Source organism: Charadrius vociferus, unplaced genomic scaffold, assembly GCF_000708025.1.
Source record: "Charadrius vociferus isolate BGI_N301 unplaced genomic scaffold, ASM70802v2 scaffold43, whole genome shotgun sequence".
Lineage (NCBI taxonomy): Eukaryota > Metazoa > Chordata > Aves > Charadriiformes > Charadriidae > Charadrius > Charadrius vociferus.
Window position 1 is genome coordinate 3,829,954 of NW_009648043.1, and position 27,879 is coordinate 3,857,832.

The window sequence follows — 27,879 nt, forward strand, 5'->3', positions numbered from 1 at the left end:
ACTCTCTTCTGCAAAGTACCTGCAGCTGTGTAGCAAAATTTTTTGATTTAGGACCAGCAAGTACAGAAAGAGAATGGAAGCATGCATCTCCAAAGCTGCTGACGTGTTTCTTAAGAAAACCCTTCTACCAGGCAAAGTTTTGCATAGAGATTCCTTTATCAACCCTGCATTTTTAATACGTAACAAATGAACTTGTTCTGCAATGCAAATCCTACGAGAAATAGTATGTTTCAGTTAACTCTCCAATAGTTGCATTTTTTCAGATACACTGACAAAACTGAAATATCTTTCATTCAGTAAAAATAAATACTTGTAGACTGAGATGCATCCACAGAGCATATATTTTGGAGAAGACAGATATTTCCATTCTAAACATACTTATCTTTAATTTATATATATCTTTTCTGGAAAAAAAAAATCTCTTTGGAACAGAATAAAATATTCTTTCAGTAATGGAGTAGCTTAAGGATAAGGAAATTATATTAGAATTCAGTTGAATGATGACTAAGAATATATAACTTGAGAAACATAGATTAAAAAGTCTTAAACTTGACAAGTATTTTGATCGTTATAGAACAAAAATCCAAAGATTGATTCAATTAGCAGTCCTACAATGTATGTTAAAGAATGACAACCATGTTTACAACGAGTAATTAAAGTCATCCTTAGAGGTAAATATGATGCAAAATACATAAAATACAAAAATGTATATGAATTAAAAATTAAAAAAACATAGAATCCACTGTGTATAGAAATTTGCTTCATTAAAGAGATTGTCTGCAACTAGATCTGAAATCTCTCAGCTGTTACACAGTGGATTACCCATCTTCTCAAAAAGCAACCTCTTCTGATTGATTAAAATGTTGATTAAAAAATCTGTCTAAATGCTTCTTCAACAATAAAGAACACAAAACCTCAGACAAAACAACGATAATTAGAACAGCAGAACCACAAAATTATTAGCAATCAAGATTTACTTGTAGATATTTGCTGCTAAGTATTTTCTTAAAAGCTTAGTTTTAACATATATTTCTCTTCATTTATATTAAAATGGATAGTAAAATGAAATAATCTATTTATTTTCCAACACCATGTACCCAACTTTTCTAAATAATCTCTCAGACCTAGGGGCCTAGGTTCCTGGTGGGCACCACGTTGAACACAAGGCAGCAATGTGCCCTTGCTGCAAAGAAAGCAAGTTGTGTCCTTGTCTGAGTTACACAAAGTATTGTCAGCAGTCAAAGAAAGTGATCCTTCCCTTCTGTTCAGCACTGGTGAAACCACACCCGGAGCACTGTGTCCTGTTCTGGGTTTGCCAGTATTAGAGGGCCATGGATATACTGGAGAGAATCCAATGAAGGGCCACTGCAGTTATTAAGGGATTGGAGCATCCTTTACATAAAGAAAGGCTGAGCGAGGTGGAACTGTTCAGCCTGGAGAAGAGAGGACTCAGGAGGGGTGTCATCAATGTATATAAATGCTTGAAGGAAGGGTGTAAAGAAGACAGAACCAGGCTCTTTACAATGACAGGAGCAGAGGCAATGAGCACAAAACAAAACACAGCAAGTTTCCTCTGACCATCAGGAAAAACTTCTTTACTGTGAGGATGACCAAGCACTGGCACAAGTTGCTCAGGGAGGCTGTGGAGCCTCCCTCCTTAGAGATATTCAAAAGCTGTCTGGACATGGTCCTGGGGAACTGGCCAAGGATGGAGTTGCTTGATCAGGGAAGTGAACCAGATGGTCTCCAGAGGTCCCTTCCAACCTCAACCCTTCTGTGATTCTATGAAACGTCACCTGTTAAATTTGTACAAACCCTTCTGCCCACCAAAACCACCATCTGAAAGCCAAACAACTGACTACGTAGACATCTACTTGGAAAAATCAATGTAGTTTTGTGTGTACAAATGCAAAGGGGTTATTCGTGGGAAGAGGATCATGGAAATACCTTTAAAGCTTAGAAAACGTGTTTTGAAATCTTAACAAGTTCTTTGTTAAAGCTTCATTTTTACTTTGATGTGTCTAAACAGAAATACAGACATCTGGCAGCTTAAACCTGGTTTAAGTCCCTGGACTTCACCACAGTTAGTTTTTACTTCAAGATTTTACTTGAGAATGCTGCGATGAAAGCATAGTTGGGGTATGGAAAGGGATTTTACTTAAATGATAGATATGAAAGAGGAATATAAATTATTTCTTGATATAATCTGCAGGATTTCCTGTTCAACAATGATCTATATAATATCTATTCACTAAACCCAATATAGAAGAAAAGCTGTTAAGACTGAAATTAACTAATTGGCTTATAGTGAATAAGAGTGACCATAGAAAGGGATAAGCACTTTAAAGAAAAAAAAAAAATAGCAGTGTCAGCTAGTTAAATTTATACACGTAACTTTAAAGAGGTGAGTTGTTCCACCGAAGTCGTTAGGAGTTGCACACTTACCTGTATGCTTCTACATTTCACTGGATCACATGAAGGAATGCCTTAGCAAGAACATGCTTGTGCATTTGAGATGTCCACAATGCCAAAAGGAAGCAAGTCACAGTGTGATTGGATCTTGGAGATATCACAGAGATCAGAATACTACCATGGGTCTTTAAAGACTTATACTAACTTCTTTGCTTTATTTAAGGTACCTTCAGTTTTAAAGACCTAGAAATCCTATCTGCCAGAGTTTGTTACTGTAGAATGGAGATAGTAATATGTCTTCATTCTACATGTATGCAACCAAGGTAATCATATAAAGGCTCTAAGACATTCTAATACTATAACAAGTAGGGCCGTATAAATATGCTTCTGGCTGGTTGACCTAAAAGAGGAAGCAGAATTATTTCTCTGTTGGGTGCAATAGCTGAAGTCATAAACGTGCCCCAAATGGGAGAAATTGCATTATGTTTTCCAGTACTATAGAAGAAATATGCTTGAGTACTCAAAGTATTTGTGAAAGCCTGAACTTGACTGAAATTAAATTATTTATTGCAGATTCCTTAATATGTTGGTTGGATTGATAATACTTATTTTATTTCTCTTCTGATACAGCAATGCCTCTCGTTTTCCTCTCCTGTCAAGGATCCCTCTCTTCTTCATCTTCATGTATTCATGATTTCTCCTTGGTGATGGGAAATGAGTCTGTTTCATTTCTAAGCTTCTTAACATGTGTTGTATGAACTTTTAAGAAGGTCTTGTCTAGTATATACCTGTTGTTTTGAAACTAAGAAAAATTGATATGTTCATTAAAAAAAAAACAAACTTAATTGCCTGGCATGCAACATACAGTTACCTTCACACATTTTAATTTCTCAAACATTTCGCACTCATGAGTATTAAAGATAGCATAAATGTAAATGAGAAATAATAATAAATGTGCCATCGGTTTTAAAATACCTCAGTTAATATCCTGTATAATATGCTAAAGGAACCAGCAGTTTCCATTGACTTCAAGACTATTGAATTGGTATAACTCTATGTTCTGTAATATGTCACCTTCTAATTACTCAGTTCCTAATTCAGTTCTCATTCTAGCAGATGAGCTGAACATCTGGGAATACAAGGGATTTCTTTTTCTTGTAAACTTAACAAGCTGTCAGTGAGAGCCTACTGATACTAAAAGCGTACAGGAGATAATTTGTCCAAAGCAACGACCAACAAAAAATCCATGTAGAATCTTATTCCATGGGCAAGACATTACATAATCTTGATGGTGATCACAGCTAGGAAATAAAGGCAGAAAAAACACACTGCAATTTGCAATGGCCTACATTCATGCTACTGAGCAAGCTTTGACCAGCCAGTCAGACTAATATACCAGTGAAATGGTATAAGAGTCATAGCATACTTAATTAGAAACCAACCAGAGAGAATGAGGCTCAGATTCACAAGCGGATTGCATGTGGCAGTACCTAAGCTTTAGGCTTTTGGCCCTACAGTAGAATCTGCAGACCTAAATCAACTGTACAGATTCCCCAAGAACAGAACTGGGAAAGTGCCTCTGAATGGGCTCTGCAAAAGCAAGGGTCCTGGACTAAATCATCTATTAGGAAATGCAGAATTCTAGAGGTTCCCCAAAATCCTTATCACAGCAGCATGGGGCCTTTCAGCTGCTAGGGATTTACAGCTCAGGGCTCTCTTCAGAGACAGATGCACTTTCTTTAGGAATCCAAGGTATGAAGATCTAGGTAACATTAATCTTTGTGGGATACATGAGAGAAAGATGTCAGTTCTGAGGCACTCACATTTACTAGTGAAGTAAGGAAACTGTCTTTGCTTGGAAGCACTCCATTCCATGATGTCTGTCTGTAGGAAGTGCCAGGTTATGAAGAGTTATGAACAAGAGCACAACGTGAGGGTAGGGAGGAGAGAGAATGGATCATGACCAGACTCTGAAGTGGATTCATTCTGAAGTGTTCTTTTGAACAGTAACTTAGTTGGGTCTCATAGAGGAAGGCTAAGTGTATTTCTGGGTCTCTTCCTGACTATGAGGGAGGAGGCTTGGGCATATTTGCATTAAACAGCTGTAGGACAAAGCACAAAAGCAGCTCTTGGTCTACCCAGATTCATTCCACCCTAACACTGATCTCAAGGGTTCAAATATTTGTTGTACAAGACCTACTCCCAACATGGCCCAGATACGTAACCTTGACTCAGACTCCTGAGGAAACAGTTTAGCGGCAAGAAGTATCTGTGAGAACATCAGCATAGTATCCGTGCAGTTAAGGATCATAAAACTGCAGACAGAAGCAGGATTTTTGAGATTTTGAGTATTAGCAGCTCAAAAATAAAAGAGAAAAAGTATTAATGTGAAAAGATAAAAAAATCTGAATGTAAAAAAAAAAGGAGATAGCAAATGAACAATATCAAGGGCCAGGCAACTCCAAAGAACGTCAGAGGCAACCTTTTCCACCTGAGTACCACCTGCCTGGCCACCCAAAAGTCATTAGCTGAGTTTTTGGGGTGGTGAGCATATTTATGCTTAACCCAGCAGTTAATCCTAGCTACCTGTTGTGTGCACTAGGCAGTAAGTAATTGTTTCATACTAAGTTGTGTACCCTACTTGCAGAATTTCTTGGCTTAAGGTAATTGTTCTCTGAACAAAATGACACAGAGAAGGAGGATTACACCACTTGCAGTTCCAAAAATATATCTAATTAGTACAATATATAAGCATATTTACATTTCTATGGAATCTACCTATGACCCACCAGAGCTCAGCATAACAGATGACCTTTCCCACTCTCTCTTTACAACCAACCTATCTTAAATACTTTTCGCTAAGTAGAACTTTAGAAAGAAGAGATTTTGTGTTTGGTGACCGGGATGCTTTCATTCTAAACAAAGATGTAGAATTTGATGCAATCTACTTTAACTGTCCATCCTTTGAAATACAGGAGTAGCCATTATTGCAGCTTATGCAAAATCTGACAAATTATACCATACCCCACACATTCAAGGGTTAATAGCTTGAGCTTCTTGAGAAAAATGAGCTAACGAAAACCAAATATACATGAATCCAAAATAAACATAAGCTAAACAGTCAGCTGATTGGATTTGCCAGATTTGAAGTCACTTTTGAGCTAGAAACAAAACAATGAGTCTCCCACACTGGAGACATTCAAAACCCGCCTGTACGCCATCCTGTGCAACCTGCTGTAGGTGACCCTGCTCTGGCAGGGGGGGTGACTAGATGATCTCCAGAGGTCCCTTCCAACCCTGACCATTCTGTGATTCTGTGATTCTGTGAAACTAAGATGTTTTCATCTCAAGATATGAGTATGTGTAAATGTTAGAGCTCTTTACAGATTTCTTTAAATTATGTTTTAAAGGTAACAAAAACCATTGAACTTTGGTGATTAAGTTGTGCCTATATTTAACCTTATACATCCATGTGTAGGGGGGTTCATCCAGCCTTCAATGACTAGTCAGCATCAGAAAGAGTGGCAGAATCTGGCCTATAGGTAGGAACTAACACTGTTCAAAGTTAACTTGGCAGCCATCCGTAGTAAGCGGAATAGCTATCTTTAAAAAAAAATAATATTTTAATACATAACAGTTTAATAGAAAAAAAGAAACCACCAAGATCTGAAAATATTGTTGGAAATAATTTCAAAGTCTAACTCAATAATGGTATAAGTCTTCTTATCTGGTGACAGATGGGAGGAGATGTTTTTTAACACATCACATAAACCAGCTGTGAAATTCTTTGTCTAAAACTGTATGTAGTTTTGAAAAATAGCCGGACAGTGTCATGAAAGAAATATCCATGAAGGGGCATTAACTGCTAAGACACCACTTTTTAATTGAAAGGCTGTGCAGCTAAAGCTTGGCCAGGATTCTTCTGGAGAGGTATCGTTATACACATGACCTGTTCTACCACTTCTTAAATATCTGTTACCAGTTACGGTTGGAGACAGACTAATGGGAAATGAAGATCAGTGTTTTCACATGGTGCAACCTTGAAAGTGCAAATTTTTGTCCTCTCAAAATATCATTTCTCAATATATCCCATATTGTATTCTGTTTCATATTCAGCTTGTTAAGAGGTTTGGGATAGAGAATCTTTATTCTGCATTTGCCTGGTACCTATCATATTTAACTTTTAATTTTACAGGTTGAGTCCCTCAGTACTATTTCCATATCAATAATGGATAGTATTAGGTCATAAAACCCTACAAGATCTTGTCTCCTTCTTGAAGAACTCACATTAGAACACAGATGAAGGCCAAGACACAGCCGTTGGAATTGACATCAATCCAAAACGAATGTAGGAAGCAAAGCAAGACATAGCACTGATGCAAAATACATCTGACGAGAAGTATATATCAAGGGAAAGAAAGAATGTAGTCTGTAATATGGATAGCAACATTCTTCATTGAAATGCAATACAAACCATCTGAACATGAGCTCCACAAGAGAAATCTATTCAAAATTTGCATCTTAGGAAAAAAAAAAAAAGGTTACTCTAATGTGAAAAGGGTAGTCAGACCATGAAAAATGTGATATCCATGCACTGTACATTATACTCAGTCAGAATTACAGAGAGCTATATTAACCAAAAAAATATAACTTTAATTAGCAGCTTAGATAATGTGGATCTCAATGTGTCAGACTGATAACTGAAAAATCTGAGTGTCATTATACATATACTTAGAGAAAAAAAGTTCTATCGTAAAATCAAAATAATTTAAAATTATATTTCTTTTCCGTAACAAAACAATTGACAAAAATAATGTCACTGAAAACGAATCAGAAACTCAGGGAATGTATATGCACTGAATCTCTGTTAAAGAAATCACTCTTGCTGTGGTTATCTAAGTAGAACCATGTGAAGTAGCAGAAGCAAAAAAATCAAAATCCAGTCACTCCATCGTGATTTCCAAAGAGTCGAGTCTAATTGCTATATTTATGAAAGAAACTGAAGTAGGTTTTCAAATAATCCAGACAAAACTTTCTGTTTTCCCCGATACATGTAAATGGCAAAGCTGATCTATTCTGCTGAGAAAAAAAGGCAAATGGTAATTCATATAGAATGTCCTTCATATAGTGAGTCATTGGAGAGGAAAACAAAAAGCTGTGCAAAGGGATTTCTGAAACACTAAATTTTTGGAGTCACAACTTATTAGGATATGAAAGAAATTTGGAAGATAACAAAGTCTCAGTCTGAGTTCAACATATGCTTTTCTAAGTCAAATAAACTAAACTTTTCATGTTTTGATTTTTTTTTCCTACTGCAAACTCAAACATGCTGCTTCCTTAAGTCTGCTCCCTGAGAAATGAGAAAAGTTATGGGTAAAGACAAATATACTTGCAAACTAAGTTTATTTTAATGTGCCAGATTAAGTAGCAACCTGATGTTGACATCAATTCTTCTATTTCTATGTGATAGGATGATTTTGAATCTTGCAGGAACAAGCTGAAATTATCAAGTTGGGAGGAAAATGTGAAGGGAAAAGAAAATATGATTTCTAGGCATGATAGATTAGATCCACACAGCAGTCTTTAAAAGGGATCTATTGAATGGAAAATATAACTAGTACAATAGACAATATTGAAGCCAAAAACCTGAATTGAAACAGGGAAATATGCTGAAGCTGATCTGTAGAGACAATTGAAATAAAAATCACAGTAAAACAAAATAGAAAAGTTTTAAAACAGATTTAATTTTGTAATTATATCACAAATCTTATGAACAGTATAGAAATAAATATGGGTTATCCGTATGAACAGCAGAACTGTGATGAGGTTATTTTTGTGGGTTATACAATGAAAAGAGATGGCTGGTCAGCCCAACATGAATTTTTGTGATTAAAATTAAGTGACGTTCTATAAACATAAGTCTGAATGTTATAGAGGATGTATCCTATCAACAGGACAAATGGCTGGCTGAGTTGTATGGTCAGCATAATTCTCTGTTATATTAATAGATTCTCAGATTACCCATCAAGAAAGGGTCATGTAGTCTGACCTTTGGTAAAAGAAAGAACTTTCTTAAATTAATTCCTGTTCGAACTAGAACAAGTCTTCTGGAAAAATAAAATAAAATCTTGTCTCAATTTAAAAAATACGTCTGATGATGAATCAACCACTCCTCTTGGTAATATGTTCCAAAGGTTAATATCTTCACTTTTAAAAAAGCTGTGGGTTTTTTTCCCCTCCCTAATATATCTATATTCTATTTTCCACTTAGACGTACTGGCACACTGACATCTCTGGTCTCCTTGTAACTTCTTAGAGGCTGTAATGAGGTTGCCTTTTAACCTTCTTGTTAAGCTAAAGAGGTAGAGTTTCTGGAGTCTTTCACAGTGTGACTTTTTAGTTAATCTTTTAATCATTCCTGCAACTCTGCCATGAACAAAGTATCATCATCTTTCTTGAACGGAAGCATCAGATACAGACAGAAGCTGTGGAAATTATTGGCTCAGTGACAAACTACACTTATACTGAGAAAGAGGTGCTGCTTGGGAGTGATTCCAGGCCTTCAAGCCAAGAGCTGCAGAAGGTCCTGTGTCCATATTAATGATAAACCCTTTGCCATGGACTGCTGTTACACTGCACTGTATTTGACAAAAGTATTTTCTGGATGCCCTGTGATATAACCTCGGCCCCAGGGTGTAGCTGCAATGTTTGAAAATGGTATTTTTGTAGCATAACATTAAGTATCTGTTTTGCTAGTATAACATTAAGCATATGTAGCATATTATTAAGCATCTGTTTTCCTTTCCATGAAGGAAAATGGACATGAGCCAACCTGAAGAATCAAGGTGGGGCTTATAGGCTAAAATAGGGTGAAGGATGTGAAATTTTGTGCAGTTTTTTTCCTCCCCAGTTCTGCACCTGGGGAGGAAGTATGCTAGGCACCAACATAGGTTAAGGGTGGACCTGCTGGGAAGCAGTTCTGAGGAGAAGGATCTGGGGGTCCTGGTAGACAGGAAATTATGCATGAGCCAGCAGTGTGCCCTTGTCGCCAAAAAGGCCAATGGAATCCTGGGCTGCACAGGGAAGAGTGTGACCAGTCGGTCAAGGGAGGTCATTCTCCCCCTCTACTCGGCACTGGTGAGGCCACAACTGGAATACTGTGTCCAGTTTTGGGCTCCCCAGTTCAGGAGAGACAGGGAACTTCTGGAGCGAGTCCAGCGAAGGGCAACTAAGATGATTGAGGGACTGGAGCATCTCCCTTATGAGGAAAGGCTGAGAGAGCTGGGACTCTTTAGCCTGGAGAAGAGAAGGCTGAGGGGAGACCTTATTATTGCTTATAAGTATCTAAAGGGTGGGTTGAAGGAGGATGGAGCCAGACTCTTTTCAGTGGTTCCCAGTGACAGGACGAGGGGCAACGAGCACAAGTTGGAACATGGGAAGTTCCATTCAAATACAAGAAAAAACTTCTTTACGGTTAGGCTGACAGAGCACTGGCACAGGCTGCCCAGGGAGGTTGTGGAGTCTCCTTCTCTGGAGATTTTCAAAACCCACCTGGATGCAGTCCTGAGTAATGTGCTCTAGGCAGTCCTGCTTTAGCAGGGGAGTTGGACTAGATGATCTCTAGAGGTCCCTTCCAACTCTGAAAATTCCGTGATTCATTCTTTAGCCCTATAGTCCCTGGACCAAAGTAGTCTGAGATTTACATGTAGATTTTATCCAGGAGTAACCAGTTGGTTCACTTCAGAAGACAATCCAGGAATGAACCAAACTACATACACAGTGGGTCAGGGAATCAGACCCTAGGGAACTAAGTTATTTGACAAAGAAAACATATGTCCAATCTACTATTTTCCATGCCAGTTCTTACACATGAAGTAACTGTGTTGGTCTATTTGCCTAGAGAGAAGCTCCACTAGTGGCTTAAAATATCTACTGCTTCCCAAACTAGCATCTCTCATACTGTCAGTATACCCTAGAGAACAGTTTACTGTCTTGTACTAGAAAAACTGTTTTTCTCAGTAAAATCCTACATCTATTTGTCTAATGGGAAAATTGGCCTAGAACATTTTCCAGCTGTTGTTAATTAGATGGGCCGAGTGGTGGCCTCGTTTGTTTTAAAGTAAGCTAAACCAGAAGAGCAGCTGTGTTATAGTTTTGTTCATTTTCTCCAATAATGAGCGCAAGTGTTATTTCTGAGCTACAAACTGTCTTCCTCATTCAGATTTCATATTCATATTCAAAAGTAGAACATGCTAGCAGTGGAGCAAAATCCTTGAGCCAGATATATTTTAAGAATATATAATAAAAACAATAATTTAACTTTTATCACAGAAGGTCTAGATGTATTTGATTGTCATTCAGCAAAACATTTTCAGCCTTCTAAGCAGTTCAGCCATGTTATTAGGTCTTCTGTTAAATCACCAGGTACTCAAGGCTATAAGAGTCTATCATAGTTCATTGAGGTATCAGACCCAATAGTAAGGCTTAGATATTATATATAACATTATGTTTAGCACAAGACTGTTCTCCGAATACATGTTTTTTTCAGAGGAAATTGGAAAGTTTTAGCAAATCCAAAAGGGCAATGTAGGTATCTGGCCTTTAAAGTAAAATTCACAGCTCTGCATTATATAGTTAAGGTCCCTGTCTACTGCATGATGCTACCACCATCCTGGAGTCCATGCCCAAGGTAGCTTTCATTATTCTGATCTACAAAATTCAAGACAGAAGAATTCTTGGAATTTCCTGAATATAAGTGCTCCTTAAATATCCCAGCAACTGTATCTTATTTGACTACAGTGAATTTTCTATACCTAGAATTCACACTGCAAACCCTCTTCAGGAATTAAAGACAGGACAGTCTCACCTAACTTCAGATACAGACTATGTCAGTATCTACCTCTGAGGTAGCATACTAAGTTCCTTTTATTAGTCAATGGAAAGAAAGAGGACTTTTGATCTATTCCATCTCATCTTAAAGAAGATACCTCAAAAGTATTAGATAACGTGCATAACGTTAGATAACGTCTTCTTTGACTATGAAGGGATCTACATGATTAACTTCAGTGTACATGTTCACACTGTCATGCAAGTCTAACTCTAAGACTGTTCTTTAAAAAAGTCAGATGGTGTCATGGTTTGGTTTCAAAGCAAAATAAGGTAAACCGGGCTTCTTTCCCCTGTTTACCCACAGGTCTCTTTCTATGGACATATAATACACGAATCAGCTAGTGTTTGATGGTTTTCAGAGGGAATGTTCAGAAAGCAACTTTCTGGAGGAAATCGCAGTGACTATGGAAGTAAAGTGCTTCATAGTGAGTGATTTAGCACCTATATCCACAGTGTTTGACAGGGTGCTATATCACATATTATTTATAAATTCATCACACCAGTAACTCGTTCATTATAAGGTAAGAACAATACTATGCAAAATATTTTAATGCTTTTAGTTCTTACACACTCACACATTTTTATATCCAGCTTCTTGATAGATGGTCTTACAAAATGGCTCAGAGATAATGTGCTTTGCAGATTTGTGGGCTAAAGCCAAGTGATTGGAGAATCTTACATGTAGTAATGACTTATGTCTTGGGTGATGGGGAACAGGTGCATCTTCTGTTTGCAAGAACATCGGCCTTGCTAATTTGCTTCTCTGTAGGTATTTGTAAAGGGCAAGTTCATTGTTACCTCAAGGCTGTTTTTAAGACCCTCACAGAGTTTCTGCTCCAGTTGAAATCTATTCATTTCATTATTAGGCAAGGCAATGTGACTGACACAACCTGATGTGACACTTCACAGGGTGACTCCTTGCTCAGGAAATATAAAATGACAAGAGCTCCATCACCTTGGTGAAAGAACATGTTCTTTGGAACAGAATTGAAAAACTTGTAACAGCATAACTTGTTATCCTGTCCCCTTTCCCCTGTAACGATAAATTAAGAAACCAAACACAGAAAATTAGGTACCTGTTTACTAGTTTGATGGTAGTGAAATGGTCTGGCCACTTCAGGTTTGAAGCATATGGGGTTTTTTTGTTGACTTCTGTGACAACAACTGAAGGATGCCGGAACCCAGCTCTACCGGTGAGGGGCCAGAAAGTTGACTTTCCTTCAGCTTCATAGAAGAGAAGAATTATTACCTGGTTAATCTTCTACCCATGTCCTACCCTATCAACTTGAAAAAGAAGCATTCAGAGGAGGTCTTGTCTCTCAAGCTATGACATAAATGTTACCAGCCTGTCCCTACCGTAGCTGCAGGAATTTGGGTTGCAAGAAAACAAGTAACTATGCATGCCAAAGAAAATAACATCATTAGTTTGCACATATGGAATTAAATTATCTCCAACATGACTGGCTGTCCTCCAAGGCAAGGCTTTTCCCTTCTGTTGGAGCTTTTGTGTATTCCCTTGCCTGTTCAACAATGTAAGTGCATGTTTGGGGTTTAGGTTTGGTTTTAGACACATTACAGATGTTCATTTCTAAACCTGATATTCATCACTTTAGTATGACTTGCCTCATCAGTCTGTTAACTACTGCTTTTTAATTTTGCTCACTGAGATATCTTGCCTCTCAGTTTCAATGACTTCTGCATTATCGGCAGATGTGATTTGTTTCCTGTAGTGCTGCTCTGTAGGTCATTTGTGTTATTTGAGGGCAGCACAGGCCCAAAGAGTTACACCGGGCAAGTTCAATTACCATTAAACCAAGTTAGACACAATTTCTGGATTTCATCCTGTTTCTATTTTCTATCTTGTACCTTCAAGTCCTCTTTCCATTTGTCATCTCTCTGTGCCTTGCCACAGATGACACAGTGGAACTGTGATACTGTTAAATTCACAGAAAATTATGCATCAGAAGAATTTACCTGCTGAAGAAAGGAAATCTTTCACCTATCTATTTCATATTATTGGGTAATAAAAGGTGATAAAAGGCAGAAATAGAATATTTTTTGATATGATCAGTTTAGTAGGTTGCCTTCTCTTACAGTTACTATAATCACCTGCTGTGATTTAATTCTGTTTTATTTGCCTCAAGGCTTGAAAAATAAATGTTTTGAAGTATTTTCCTCTTTCTCATATTCAGTTCTCCATTTTTAGTAATTTTATATATCTTTAGCATTAGATTTCAATATTTTAATGATCTTTTCTTGGCTTGAACATTTGGCTGGAAAATATTGATGTTTCAGAGCATTAGCTGTCTGCTCTTCTACTCTTTGATGAAAATATGTCAAAAGGCAGTTCCTATGATCAAATAGTAAGAATGGCATATTTCCATTCAATGTTTTATTCTTGGTTTTCTCTTCTTGTACTACTTATGCTGCACACATTGTGTCTTTTGATATGGTTTATTAAAAGCTCTCTCCTTTACTTAAACTCACTGTTTGAGTAATTGCCATGGAAGATAAACACATAGCTATAGATGGGGGTCACACAGAATTTCATAAGGCAATATTGTCTAGTACAGATGCTTTATTGCTTACTTGATGCCCTGAGGGGCTGGTGAGGAGATTTACAGAAGAAAAATACAAGCATTGTACCCAAACATTCCACCTGGATTCTGAGGTTAATAAAATCCTATCTTAAAAGGACCTTTTTCTCCTCCTGAATTATCTGTTAAAACATGTTTCCCCACTAAAAGCATCTAATCCTTAATTCTTTTTTTTTTTTTTCTTTAAACAGAAAAAGCTGAGGTCTACTTTGTAACACTATTTATATAAAAGGTTTTAACACAAATCTACTCACCATGTATTGGCAGAGTGAGGTCTTCCCTGCAATGTTCCTATCTCAGAAGTAAATTTACCCAGTCATATATAAGTCTTTAGAATAAATGTCTGTCTTTCACTTTAAAGATTGTCCAAAACTTTGCTACCCAACAAAAGCTCTTTTTTACATCCTAGGGTCAGTTTTCCTTGCTTGTACTCTCCATCCTGCTCTGCCTGATGCCCCCCGCACACCACCTTTCCCTGACTGAGCACATCCATTTTATCTGAAGCATGACACAGTTTTTCCTGCCCTCCAGAGATTTCTACTGGTTAATTGATATAAATACTGATCAAAGCTCCTTGTTACCTGGCTACATACTTCTTTGATAGGATGCACAAAATACACCACCATCCATCCCATCAAGGAATCCAGAGCGGTGTACGAGGCACTATGTCCGTATACAGACCAATCTCTTGTACTTCCTTGGCTGACCTCTGCTCCATGAGCTCAGCCAGCTCCAGGTGTTTACTGTCACAGCACGATGCCATGAGGCTGCAAAAGGTATCTCATCCTACCTGATGGAGCCTGACACCTGTACATGGTTATTCATGGCTCTTGCATGCAGATCTGGGAGCTCTTTAGACCCAGCCAGAGGGAAACAACTGGCAGAGAGTGTGATCTGAGCAAACGTCTCCTCTGCCTCAGCAGCCTAGTCAGGACCCACTCCATCCTCGTTGCTGTGCAAAATCTTTTCTTGGGGTAAGTGTAGCTCTTAGTGAATGAAAGTGGTGGGGTTTTATACAGTAGCTGAAAGGTTAGGACGCATTCAAATTTTCAAGTGTTTTAAATACAAAGCAATAAGGTAACACAAGAGGGAGCAAGTCTCCATTCCACCTGTTGAAATGAGGATACTGATCCTTTAGAGCTCAGGGGGAGAGCCATCAGGAGGAACCGGTTCTACTCTTTGCCAGTTGACAAGGATACAGCTGCTGTTACAAAGTCACCAGTTACAGGCTAAATACTGTTGCCTACTGCATACCCGAACGCCAAACTCCAGATGAAGTACAGTAACAGTGGGAAAGTGATTTTTAAAAGTGAACTGAAAATTCTACAACTGCTTTTCCTGAAAACCTTTCTGAGAAAATGCTGTGTATGGCCATGGGAGCGATGTGTATAATGCAATTCTCATGGTCATTATGGAGAAATTACCAAACATATTCATCTGAGAGAACAAATATGTTCTTCATTGTCTGCCAATGTTCTTGCTACAATAGCATAGATAGAGTGTTGTCTGTAATTCTTTTCTGTTTTGTATACCACAATAAATATGATCTTTAAGATGCATTTTATTTTTTAACGTCCAGAGTTTTGCTAGATTTCTGTGGCAAATTAGTCAATTAAACTGACCTAATCTTGCATACAATACAGCTGAGTGTGGTAATTAACCCTGTGAAGATACTAACAACACAGAGATGGAAGAAAATCTCATAAACATTCCTATGGATCTAGCACTGTGGGGGTAGGCTTGCTGTTGTACATTCTGTCATTGTAGCAGTTAATCTCAGCTTGTGCCAAAAAGGTATGCTGGGAAAAATTTCCTATCCTACGGTCTATCCTAATCAAACATGCAAGATGAGAGCTGATTCAGTGGGTCACTAATGGATGTACAAAAGCTGGAAGCCCTGTCAGAAGTCTCCCCCTTCTTGAGCAGCACTCAAGGGGTGCTGCCTGCTCACCAGTGAGTTCTTACAGACCACTGGTGGCAAGGGAGCCCTACGATGGCAGCAAAAGCTTCTACCCCTTCCCTTGGCACATCAATATATTGAGCGAATAGAACAACACACCGTACTATCAGTCATTTGTGATGTGACTGACATGTGACTGTGTGACACATCGGCAGCCACAGGGCATGTTAAATTAACTCTACATCTGCCCAGGCGAACTTACAATTAGGCGTGATCTGATCTTACAGGATGACATATGGGAAACCCGTTCTTTTGGGATTCCTTGTTGTTCACATGTCAGAATCATCTTTCTTCTGCTTTCCTCTCTACTCCCTAACTTCTATCAGTCACTCAAGGTGACACACAAAACTAATTTTTCCATTGTTCAGAGGGTTTATCATGTCCACCTGGGACAGCCAACGTTCACTTCCATTTTGCCTTACTTCTTGCAGCCTTCCCTGTCCCCCTGTGTAGTTGATATCATCACTCAGGTTAAACAAAACAGAGCCTTTGTAACAAGGTCATTTTCTCTCTCTTCCATGTCTGGCTGCCCTGTGGCCTGGCTGTTTCAGATCCTACAACACAGTTTGAATAATAATATTTCCCACGTAGAACAACATGCTGCGAAGACTCTTTGGGAATATGTGTCTACAAGCAGCCTCAGGAAAACCGATAAGCAGCATGTGTATGCTGGACAGAGAAAAAATTAATGTTTGGGAGGGAACCTATAACAGTTGCAGAATCACTATCTCATGCAAAACATTCAGTAGAAGTGGTCAATAGGGCCTATAAACACCTTTTGAGCTCATAGTCAGTGCATTATGCGAGGTAAATATAGCCTAATTCCCTCTTCAGTTCCTTGCAAGTGAGAAAATTGAATCTGCTAATTGAATATCCTATTTCCCTGCAAAGGGTTATAGCAGCCGAGATACCATACGAAAACAAGAATGCAGACAGATAATTATAGACTTTTTTTTGTTCAAGTGGGAATGGCTTACTCTGAGGTGGATAATAGAGTTGCTGTCCTGATCTGTTTTCCCTGTGAAGTAGCTCTGGAACTGCCACAGTTAAGGTAAACTGAAATTTCGTTCATGAGTTTAGGGATTAGGAAAAGTGGAGTTTCTAAGGCTAGATTGGTGCAGCATACCAATCTTGCACTTTGGTTGATTTTAAAACACTGGCTACAAACTTGGCAGATCACCTGTTTTATGGACGGTTCTGTCAGAAGAAGAAGAAGAAAGAGACAAATGGATTGCAGCCTGGCTGGTCTTTGAACAGTAAACTTTGATTCTCATTAGGTGAAGCTCTAGCTTTTCTCATGGGCACTAATGGAAGCCAGGAGATTCCATTGTATTTAAGGGCCAGTGTGGTTTGGAGGCATATATCTTTAAAGTTTTTAGATTGTTTAGTGGCTCTGACCTTGAGTATACTACAATTTCTAATTACAGTTGATTTCTTTTCAGGCCCCTTGGACATTTTTTATATGGTGCAAATTGCTCTGATATGAGTGACTGCATAGAACTCTGTTACACAATTATGATCAGGGTCCCAATGTACATTGATACACATAAAATAATAAAAATACTGCCCTTTATTAATTTTGTCCACCTCTATTTACATCTTGACTAGCTATATTTTACGAAAGAAAAGGCCAAACATTTTCTTTATTCTCTTCTTAACAAACTCTGTGAATTGTGTGTATTTTGGGAGAGGGACATATAAAGCCTCAGCTTCTTATGCTTCTTCATTGTTCTGAATGTTAGGTTTTACCCATTTCATAAGGCACCAAAATGTTTCTAGCATGAATGATTTGTTCTTGTAAGAAGGTTCAGAACACAATACATCCCATGGTTCTTCTTTTTTTTTTTCCCCCAGTTCACATTTTGAAGGATAGTGTTAATGATATTTTTACTTTGAAAATCAATAGTTCCTAAACAAACGCAAAAATTGCTAAAAGCTACAAACAAACAATAAATAGGAAAGGATGTGCAGGGCCAATTTCAAAGTACACACAGAACTGTTTTCAATGATTTCAGTAAAAGTTTTGAATATTGTAAATTATAGAGGGAACTGAGGTTGTAACTGTCTGAGATGGCTGAGAGTATTTGGAATATGTGTTCTTAACTATGTTTTTTGTTTCACCACAGTAGCTAACCACTGTATTCTAGCAGATAATTAGTTCATGTGCAATAATATACTGTAAGACACTGTTATGTTCATTATAGTAATTGATTAAAAATTTATTGTATTCACACATACAATTCATTTTTTCAAGTATATTTGTGCACATTGAATTATGAAGCAGGGTAGCATACAAAAATTTCCTTTTATTTGGGCTTTCATTGTTTTAATTTTGATGAAAAAGGACTTTTAACCTGGAAATGAGATATATCAGAGTTCACAGGAGAGAGTGAAAAAAGGTATTTTTGGTCACTGACCTCAATTTTTGTATCAAAAAAATTACTTGCATGTTTTTCATTGCACGTTTCTTATGAGGAAATAGACTATCTAGGCAGCTAGAAACATGATTGCTTCTGAACTGTATCTGGAAATGCCAGTGACAATGTTTATTGTCCTGAGTGACCACATGTAGTCCCTGACCAGGGAAACAATAGGATGGGGGAATAACCTGAAGGGCCCACCACCGAGGCCTCTCCTCTTCCCTGTGTGTCAGCAGCAGAGACACTCTCCAGCATCAAAGGTCGTTGTTTTTAAAAGAGAAACCAGACAGTTCTGAAAAGGTGAACAGATTATGAAAGACAACTATTTGTGAAACTAGAGTTATCTTAATGGCACAAAGGAGTAAAAGCTTGCTTTCCCCCCTTTACTTCTCTCCAGGATAATTACTGTTGCCTGGAACTCAGTGAGCTCGTATCTGTTGCACTGCTAACTGTGGAGCCAAAATACATCCAAGTGTGAAATATCAAAGGATGGGAGGTTGGAGGAGTTCATTAAATTACCTCCCAGTTCATCATCTGCTCTACAGCTCCATGAGGCAGTTTAGTTTCTTTGACAGTCTGACCTTTCTGTTTAAATAGGTTGGCCTGCCAAGGAGATGGTCTTCTGGGGCTTTTGAAGCAGGAGATATTTTGTGCTTAGTAAGACACTTTAACTTAAAACTTCCATTTGTACTCATTCAGATTACTTTTAGCTGTCATTCACCTCTTGCACTTATCCTTGCTTGTCCAGCCTTGCTGATTCCTTTCTTGATTTTTTAATGCATTTCTTGCCCAGATAACTTGCAGAAGAAAAATCAGGATCAGGCATGGAAAAGTGCAATGCCTTTAGGCAATGTCTCCTTTCTAAACTCAAGAATAAGCTCTTAAATTTAAGAACTGGTATGTCATTTTCTGCTGGTGCTACTGTATAATTTATATCTTGTTTCTGAGAGACAAACATACATATATATAAAATTTTTACATTTTTTAAAGGCTCCATCTAATAGAAATAGATAGCTGAGCATTGGGGAATATACATATAAGGTTTTGTTTGTTTGTTTGTTTTAAACTTGGCAAATGCCTTTGTGCTATGCTGCATCTTTAGATCAAGCTAATTCACCAGGAAAAGCAGGGAAGGGAAAAAAAAAAAAAAGCTTGCAAATAAGCTCTACACAGTACAGCACATACCAAACAAGAGCAACATTAACAAATTAATTAAAATGTGGGCCACGTCATTCCTAACTGCATCAAGTGTCAGAAATAGAAAGTAGTCCAGTCACATTTAGAAATAATTAATGGGAATACTGTAGTAAATTAACATAATAAATAACATTATAATTACAGGAATGATACATACAATTACTAAGAAACAATCATCATTAGCAAGAGAGCTTTGTTACTGCATTTGTGTTTACATAATCCACAGTTGTACTACTCACTGAAAGTTATCCCAAGACAAGCAGCAGTTAACGAGTATTCGAAAATAGCAAATCAGTATTCTTGGGATACTGGATAACCACAGTGGAGCTGGATGATTTGTTTTTTCTTAGTGAATGGTTGATTCACCAAAAAATGCCCCATCAAACACAGAGTTTTTGTTATTCTAATGCTATTTGGATTGAAGAGGTAGTCTTTCATGCTTCCCATCCAGCGATTCAGAAGGCAGAGAACTCACTCAGCTTAGAATAAACAAGGGTTACATTTTTAAACAATACCTGAACCCACCTTACCCACCTCATCCAAATGCAACTTACCATGACTTGCTCTCCCTTTTCTGTGGAGGAATTGGGTATGTGGCTCTAATCATCTCTGTTGATCTATAAATGGATTGCTTTTCTGCTCTATGTAAATAATTTTAATATGTCAATACTGGAACTCAGCTCTTCTACTTGTGTGTACTAATCTCCAGGGTAGTCCAGTGCTCCATGTGAGACATCTCACATGTACCTAATTTGAAATTTTCTAAAAAAGATGGACAATAAAATCATTCATCTGAAGTGAAGGATCTAAGTTCAAATCTGAAGTGAAGGATCTAAGTTCTTCCTCTAATGCAGGGGAGGGATCAGAACCCATCTTTCCTTACATTCTCTACATTCTAGTAAACTGAGTAGAGAATTATGAGACATAATACCCTTAATTATTCCCTCTTGGAGTTTTGTCATTCTATGGGAAATACTTAAATAGTCATTCTGATCTCTCTGGAAAACTGGGCCCTTGTACATATTACTAGCATCTCAGTAAAATTCTAATTTCCCATCACTGAGCAGTATATTTTATTTACTCAGGGGAAAAACAAGTATTAAACAAAAAATCCTAACTACACATCAGTGCATTATCAACTTTTGTTCCTTCAGTTTTCAGTCAGTTCTCTAGTTATGTTGCAATTGTTATGCTTTCAGGACAGTAACTATAAAAAAACATGCTGGAATTCAGTAAGGGCAAACACAGGATCCATTGTAGGCTGTTTACTTCTTCTGTCTGTAACGAGGTTCTAGATGTGTATAGGAGTCCGTGCCAAAAGCTGTAGCAGAAAGATTAGTTTTTCAGTTCATTCTGCATTTTACTTTTTAATTAAAATGTTGTCCACATTTTCTATTCATTTGTAATGAAAGAGTTGGGATTAAGAAGAAATAAAATAGTTACTTCCATGGAAACACAACAGGGTCCTGTGTGTTTTATACATAACAGAGTAGCCCGATGGTCAACTCTGAATTTTCATACAGGAGAATCTATATAAAACCAAAAATAAACTAAACGTGGACAAAGAGTGCAAAGTGGGTGTTGATGGAATTGAACATAAGCTTTATCCCTTTGAGAGAAAATCAAAATATGCTTTTAGTAATATTCATGGGAAATTTAATGCTGGTGTTCCCTAATTATATCACATATCAAAACCCACCCATGCTATGTTGCATTGCTTTGCCCGCCATTGGAAATTCTCAAATGGTAGTCTCATATTCGTACATAATAGCTAAAAATAGATGTTACAGAGTCTATTGACTTTGTCCAACTTTCTATACCTGCTTTTAATAAGTAAAGTAACCAGCCAGGATCTCTGTATTGGAAAGAAAAACACTCCTTCACAGAGTAGTTCAGAGCATCTCAGTTAGGATCCTCTGAACCACCGTCTGGAGGAACCTACCCCAACCTGCTGATATTAAAGGCGACCTACAGAGACTGCCTAGGCAACTGCACAATTTGTATGGCAAAAACTGAGTGGTGTCAATACTTATCCCCATTTCGATAACCAACATGAGCATACTGGGTCTGAATACAACAAATGGGCCCTTTTGAAATAGCCTTGAGTTCCTGGTGTCTGCTTTTTCCTTGTTTCCCACTTCCCTTCCAACACAGTTTGCTACAGATTTTAAATATCATTTAGGTTCCTAAAGTGGCAAACTAGTATCTGATGGGATTTTCAAAAGTGCTTGACTGCTGTTGGAGTCCGGTACAAAATAGAAGATTTTCAAAGGAATCTAGGAAGAGAATTTTCCTTTAAATCAGTGAAAATCAGAGAATTTGTGGAAACTCCCGTGTGTCATATATATGCTCTTTAGGTACCTAAACACCTCTGCAACTCTGCCTTAGAGACCTCTGCAAGGAGTATCCTTCACACTGCCTTATTGATGTTTTCCACAGATTTAGCCAGAAAAGTCCAAAGTTCTGTAAACTCCCCAAGATTATTTTTAAGTTCAGAGATGTGTTTTCTGTGATTGCTGTGGCAGCATGGTGTGTTTCATTATATTTTTTAGCAGCAGGATTAGAGAGAGACAAAAAAGAGGTCATCAAAAGGAGCCAATGGGGGGTTATTTCCTCCTCAGCATGATAATGAAGTAGAGCTGTGTACACATCTGATAACTTAGAAGTAGATCAAAAGCCCACCAAAACTAAAATGTAAAGTTGGAGCTTATGTTTTGACTTTTCCAGGACTTCATGCTGTATTGTGCATTAGAGCAAAGCCCAGTCTGTTGTTTTTTTCAAACCAAATCAGTACGGCAGATCAAGTACCTCCTCTCATATGTTGTGATCCTTCATTTGGCATTTCTGCTTGTATTTGCTACCATAAAAAACTCCAAGTGAGATTACTCCTCGATGTGCAGGGGTGTAATCATGAGCAATGGGATAAATTATAAGCTTCTAGGCAGCAGCAAAGCTTATTAGTTCTGCTGATTTTAAACCATAGCTAGTTAGGTTTGACTCTGGAGTAATAGGAAAGTCCACAGCACTGTTTTGGGAGAGGAGCCTTTCCTGTCTTTACAGAACTTGAGAGGGGTGTCTTGTAAATACAGGGCACTTCACCCACTCACTCTACTTTGTTTCTGACATTACTAATCGTGTTGTTGCAGCTATGTGGCATTTTTTCAGTTAGCTTTACAAAGAATAATCTGTCATCTCTTCTGTGGAGCAGGCTTGAGAGCTTGGACTTAGTTTCTGCCTAGGAAAATTAATTACTGTGGTAAACCCCCTAGATATGAATTGTCTTTCCTAGGAGATTTAAGCCTTCATTATCTCTAAGGACTTGGGGTTATACCAACTCTTTTTTTTTTTTTTTTTTTTTTTCTTGCTAAAGTGCTTACCGTTGCCTGTCTACGGTCCAAAATATTAGTGGCAGATCAGCATATTTTATTTATGTTCTTAGGAGAACTGCCACTTACGGAAGCTCTACTAGAAACATGCATCTTCTGGTTGTGTATCAATAGGAATACTTGTCCACAAAAGAAATTAAAGTGTGTTTTAATAATGACTAAAGCACAACAATTGTAATAGAAAACTACTGACTTGCCTAGTTCCCTGAATACAGCATCTTATGGTTAACTTTCAGAGCTTAGCCAGCACTCAGACACGAAGGAAGGCAATCACTCAGGTCAGAGGAAGAATCTTAGCAGAAACAGAACAGGTAGTGCAAATAGCAAGAAAACACTCAAGACAAGTATATATTAGACTTACTTTGTCCAAGTTCAATTTAAACCAAATTGCTGCTGTGTAGAAATAATAGGAGGTAGATGGGAAGGAACAGGTTTTAGAAGGACTGGAAGTATAATTTAAAAATAGTAAACAATAGTTTGACTTTCATTAAATTAAAGGTGATGTGTATGCTGCTACTTTTATACTATTCATACTGTTAATCCATCACTGCTAAAACTCAGAGCTGTCTGCTTTTCTGTATTATGTTGAGCATAGGAGCAGGAGATTAACACTTTCCATTTTCTTTCCAGCTCCAAACTCCTTTCTGAAGAGGCTGGAAATGCATCAAAAGCCTATGTGTCTTGAATTCAGAAGGATGTCCAGCAGCTCAGGACAGCATGAAGCGCTACTACTAACTAGATAAGTACAAGAACTAGATCCCAGGGCTAGGTGATGCAGATGAAAAAAAGATAGGTATATTTATCTGCCCAGCTCGTCTGCCAGCTTCAGAAGCAGCAAATTGTTTCTTTTCCTCAGAATTAATTAAAAAATAGGGGGAAAAAAGACGTACTGATTAAATAAATACTGCAAGAGTTACTAAAGGAAAAAAAAATATTCACAGAATATTATTTCATTGCTGGAATTCAAAGGAACAAGTGAATTTGGGGTTCCCGATAAATCCTTGCCCAGCAGTTGCTGAAGAAACTACCAGACTGAGAAAACAGGCTTCAGGAGGCTACTTCATTTTTTTTCTGTAACTTGTTCAGACAAAGCACAGAGAAAGTAATGGCTGAGAGGAATTCTGCTGTTGCCATGGCCTTACAAGTCTTTAAAGTGCTAGTGGCTTCAATTAAGAGCACAGAAAAAGCATGTTCCTTTATTTAAGGATGACTAGTGAATATGTGCTCTTGCAGACTGGGAGATTCAAGGAGATATAATACTTTGGGGAAAATACATAAGAAAAAAATTTCGTTGCTGTGGATGAGTTCTGTTGTTATCAACTGACATCACTCTGAGTTCTTTTTGGGTTTTTTTTGTTTGTTTTCTTTCTCTTCTCTCTCAGGTTACAGCTTGTTTTATAGTTAGTTAACAACAGTCAGATCTTCTTTGCAATTACTTCAATATGAAACCCCACATATTTTTCAGTTATTTTCTTAATTCTGCCTTTTGAGCTGTGCAGAATTGCTTAGTCTGATCACTGAAAATAACATCTTTACTTCACAATATAATTATAATAGGTAAACAAGCTAGTTTCACTATGTCTGACATACAAAGTCTGGAAAACAATTATCAGTGATGGATTCTTATTAAAGGTAGTCTATACTGCTAGCATTATTGAAAGTTTTGTTAATTAAATTCTTTGCATTCCTGTATGCCTCCTGAGCTCAAAACAACCTGAAGTTATTTGTGTTTAGAGCAGGTTTGCACATTTCTGCAGGCCCCTATTATGCTAATTGCATTAAGCCTCTTTTAGTAAACCATTTGAAGGAAACGGGGTAAGGATCAAAAATAATAGTGAGCATGTAGGAAAATGTAAGATTAATACACATATCAGAATTTCTGCATCAGAAAAGGTATGGAAATGTCTTTCTGGTGTCATTATTTCAACAAAAGCTAGTGTGGAAGCCCTAGTTTTGGAGTAGCTATTTTGATAGATTTCAAGCAAACATTAAACTTAAGAGTGAGAGAACGTTCAGTTGTATTTGAGGAGCATCACATCTGTTCTTATTTTGACCACATTGAGGGGACTAAGTACAGCAGATATGGACACCCCAAAGTTCTAGCAGGACTAGTTTAACAGTTACCGATGGGACAGTTCTGCTATATCTGCTTCGTCCACTAATGAGATCAAGCGTATGTGGCACAGAAATACCACAAAGGAGACACTAAAATGGTTTGTGATTTAAAATTAAAAAAGTCCAAAAGCCTTTAAAATATTATTATTCCACTGAATGTAGATTCTGATTAATACAAGAATCTTGCATACTCCTCTACAGTCATAAAACGAACCAGGACTTTCTTTGTTAAAATTATATTCTTTTCATAACTTTGGGTCAGCTTGAGCTCTTTTAACATGCCTGGTAAGGGAAAAAAGAGGATTGCAAATTTATGTTTCAGTATGTGCATTTTATGCTTGTTTGTATAAAAAAGTTAATTCATTTTTAATTAAATAAAAATAGCAGCAGAGGTTACAAAAGCACAAGTCATTCCTAGGAGTGGGGAATAGAACGTAGTTCATCCTCCTCTTGATTAAATGCTTTTATCACTGCGTTAGAGAATCGATTGTCCTTATGCTTGTTCTTTCTTCCTCCGCTTCCAGTTAATCCTCTAATATTCCAAGCAAAGACAAACAACTGTTTTATCTCTTTTTAAAAATATAACATTGCTTAATGGTTTCAGGCTGCCCTTAGTGAGTCAAAGATGTGAATTTAATTCCTGTAAGGAATAGAAAGGATTTGGATGCAGGTATACCACTGCCTATCTAAATCTTGTAGCTGCTGAACTGTTGGCTAAAATACTTGGCCTTGATTTGAAGGAAACTCTTGACTTTTGGTTTTGTCAGAAAGGACTTAGGCTTCATCCTTCGCAGGAAGCTGGAGTGCCATAAGTGCTGAGCGAAGTGCAGTGACTCCTTACAGCTCAGAGGTGCCTTGAGAGGAGAGGGATTCACGCAGTCTCATAGCCAAGAAGGCAAGCTTGCAACCCCCTTGTGGGACCCCAGCTTTTCCTTTGAAATGGATGCAAAAGGAGTCGGTGGGATTCTAACCACCCAGCAGAGCAGATGGGGAGGATAAGGCATTTAGCTGCTGGGGGAGCGAGTGCAGTCTTCCTTTGCTCCTCTGCAGGAAGGCAGAGTGGAGCCATCCTGGTAGAAAGATCATCAGGCTCAAGCCACCAGCTGGACCATGTTAGTAAAACACATTCCCATGCACAGTAGTCCTTGCTTACCGCATTGACTTTGCTGGATCTTTTTTCTGCAGTAACTATTGTATAAAGCTTGTAGCTCAGGTCTATGGAGTTTGCTTTTGTTCACCCTGTCTTATTTCCTTTCTAAATTTAAATCTTACTTTTCTTCAGAAACTATGGAAGTTGGGCTTTTAAATGCTACTAAAATCTGACCATCAATTGCACAACCACGTTACCTATAGAAAAGCTGCCATGAACACCTTTAAAGAGCAGGTATCGATGCAATTTCTTCTGTGGTATATAAGGCGCAAACAAACAGATGGCGATTCTGCATGATTCCTGAGTCTGATGGTAACTGTTACATATTCTACTGTTATGACTGATCAATGAATCTATACTAGCACTTTCTAATTCTGTATTTTAACGTGCTAGCCAGTGATCTAAATCTCTAGACAACTGGAAGAAAACATAATTTCTTCTTTTCCCCCAGATTCCTTACACAGCTTCAGAGGAGCCTTTTTTTTTTTTTTTAATAAATTATTGTTAATGAAATCAGTTAATGTCTAATTTTCTTGGACATTTCTTCCCATAACTTCAAACATAGCGTTTCTCCTACCCCTTTTTTAAACTTTGGCTTTTGTTCAAGAAATTGTTTTTTCCCACTTCACGACTTATAAAAGTGAAGACACCGTTGTCTGCACAATTCTCTTGTAATATCATAATGCAAATGCTAAAAAAATAGTAGAATTTTTTTGAAATGTATTAATTTTAAAATTAGCTAGCATTCATAGAAAAACTTCATGTTGTTATCTTCTACAACACAGAGAAGTCTTAATGCTAAAATTTACTTGTTTGTTACCTATGATGTTTTACCCATAAAATGTGCCATTTCACAAATAAAGAACCAGGAGACCATTCCTAAGTCTCTGCATTCATGACTTGTCTTCAGCCATTTCTAAATCAGTGGAAGTCTTGAATATGGAAGATCTACAGTTCCTACTGAATTTTAAAATGTTAAATCAGTGCTATTTCCACATTGGCCTTGCCTGAAATATTTACAGTAACATGTTATTTTCTCTGCCAGAAATCAAATGTGTTCCATATAGTATAATGAAGGACTAAAGTGTGTTTATTTCAATCTTAAAAGAAAATGTTCTGTTCAACACTTTGAAATATTATTTTGTATGTATGAACCAGCAGAACATAGTATGGATAAACACAACACTATCTTTGCCAGAAGATAATCACAGGCTTTGAAACAGCACAGCAATAACTCTTTCCAGGATGTTGTGATTAGAGACGTCCTAAGTACTCGTGGAAAAGAAAAAAAGGGATTATAGTTTAGATGATAAATAGTAATAGGTTCAGTCTAGTATTGCTGAAAAGAAATAACCTTTTTATTTCTCGATAAATATTTTAAATATTATGCAGTCAATGTTTATTCATCTATACCAAAGCAAATGCTGCTATTGCAGTTCTTTTATACCTAAAAATATACCTTCAGTAAAAAACAAGCTATTGTCTTTGTTTAAGAATTGTGGAGGGACAAATAGACTCAAACCGTGTTGCAAAGCTACAGTCCCACAGACACACTTTATGCAGCAGATCATCATTATATCTATTATGATAATTTTTTTCTGTATTAGCAAAGGTGTATGGACTGGGGGTTTTGACAAACTACTCTTGGTTCTGTCCTTTCCTTTTTTTGAATGATTTGAACTCTTGGAATTGCTCATTTTAAATATATAGGAAGGGCATGGAGATGTTATAGTGCAGTGGTCTGAAGTGTCCT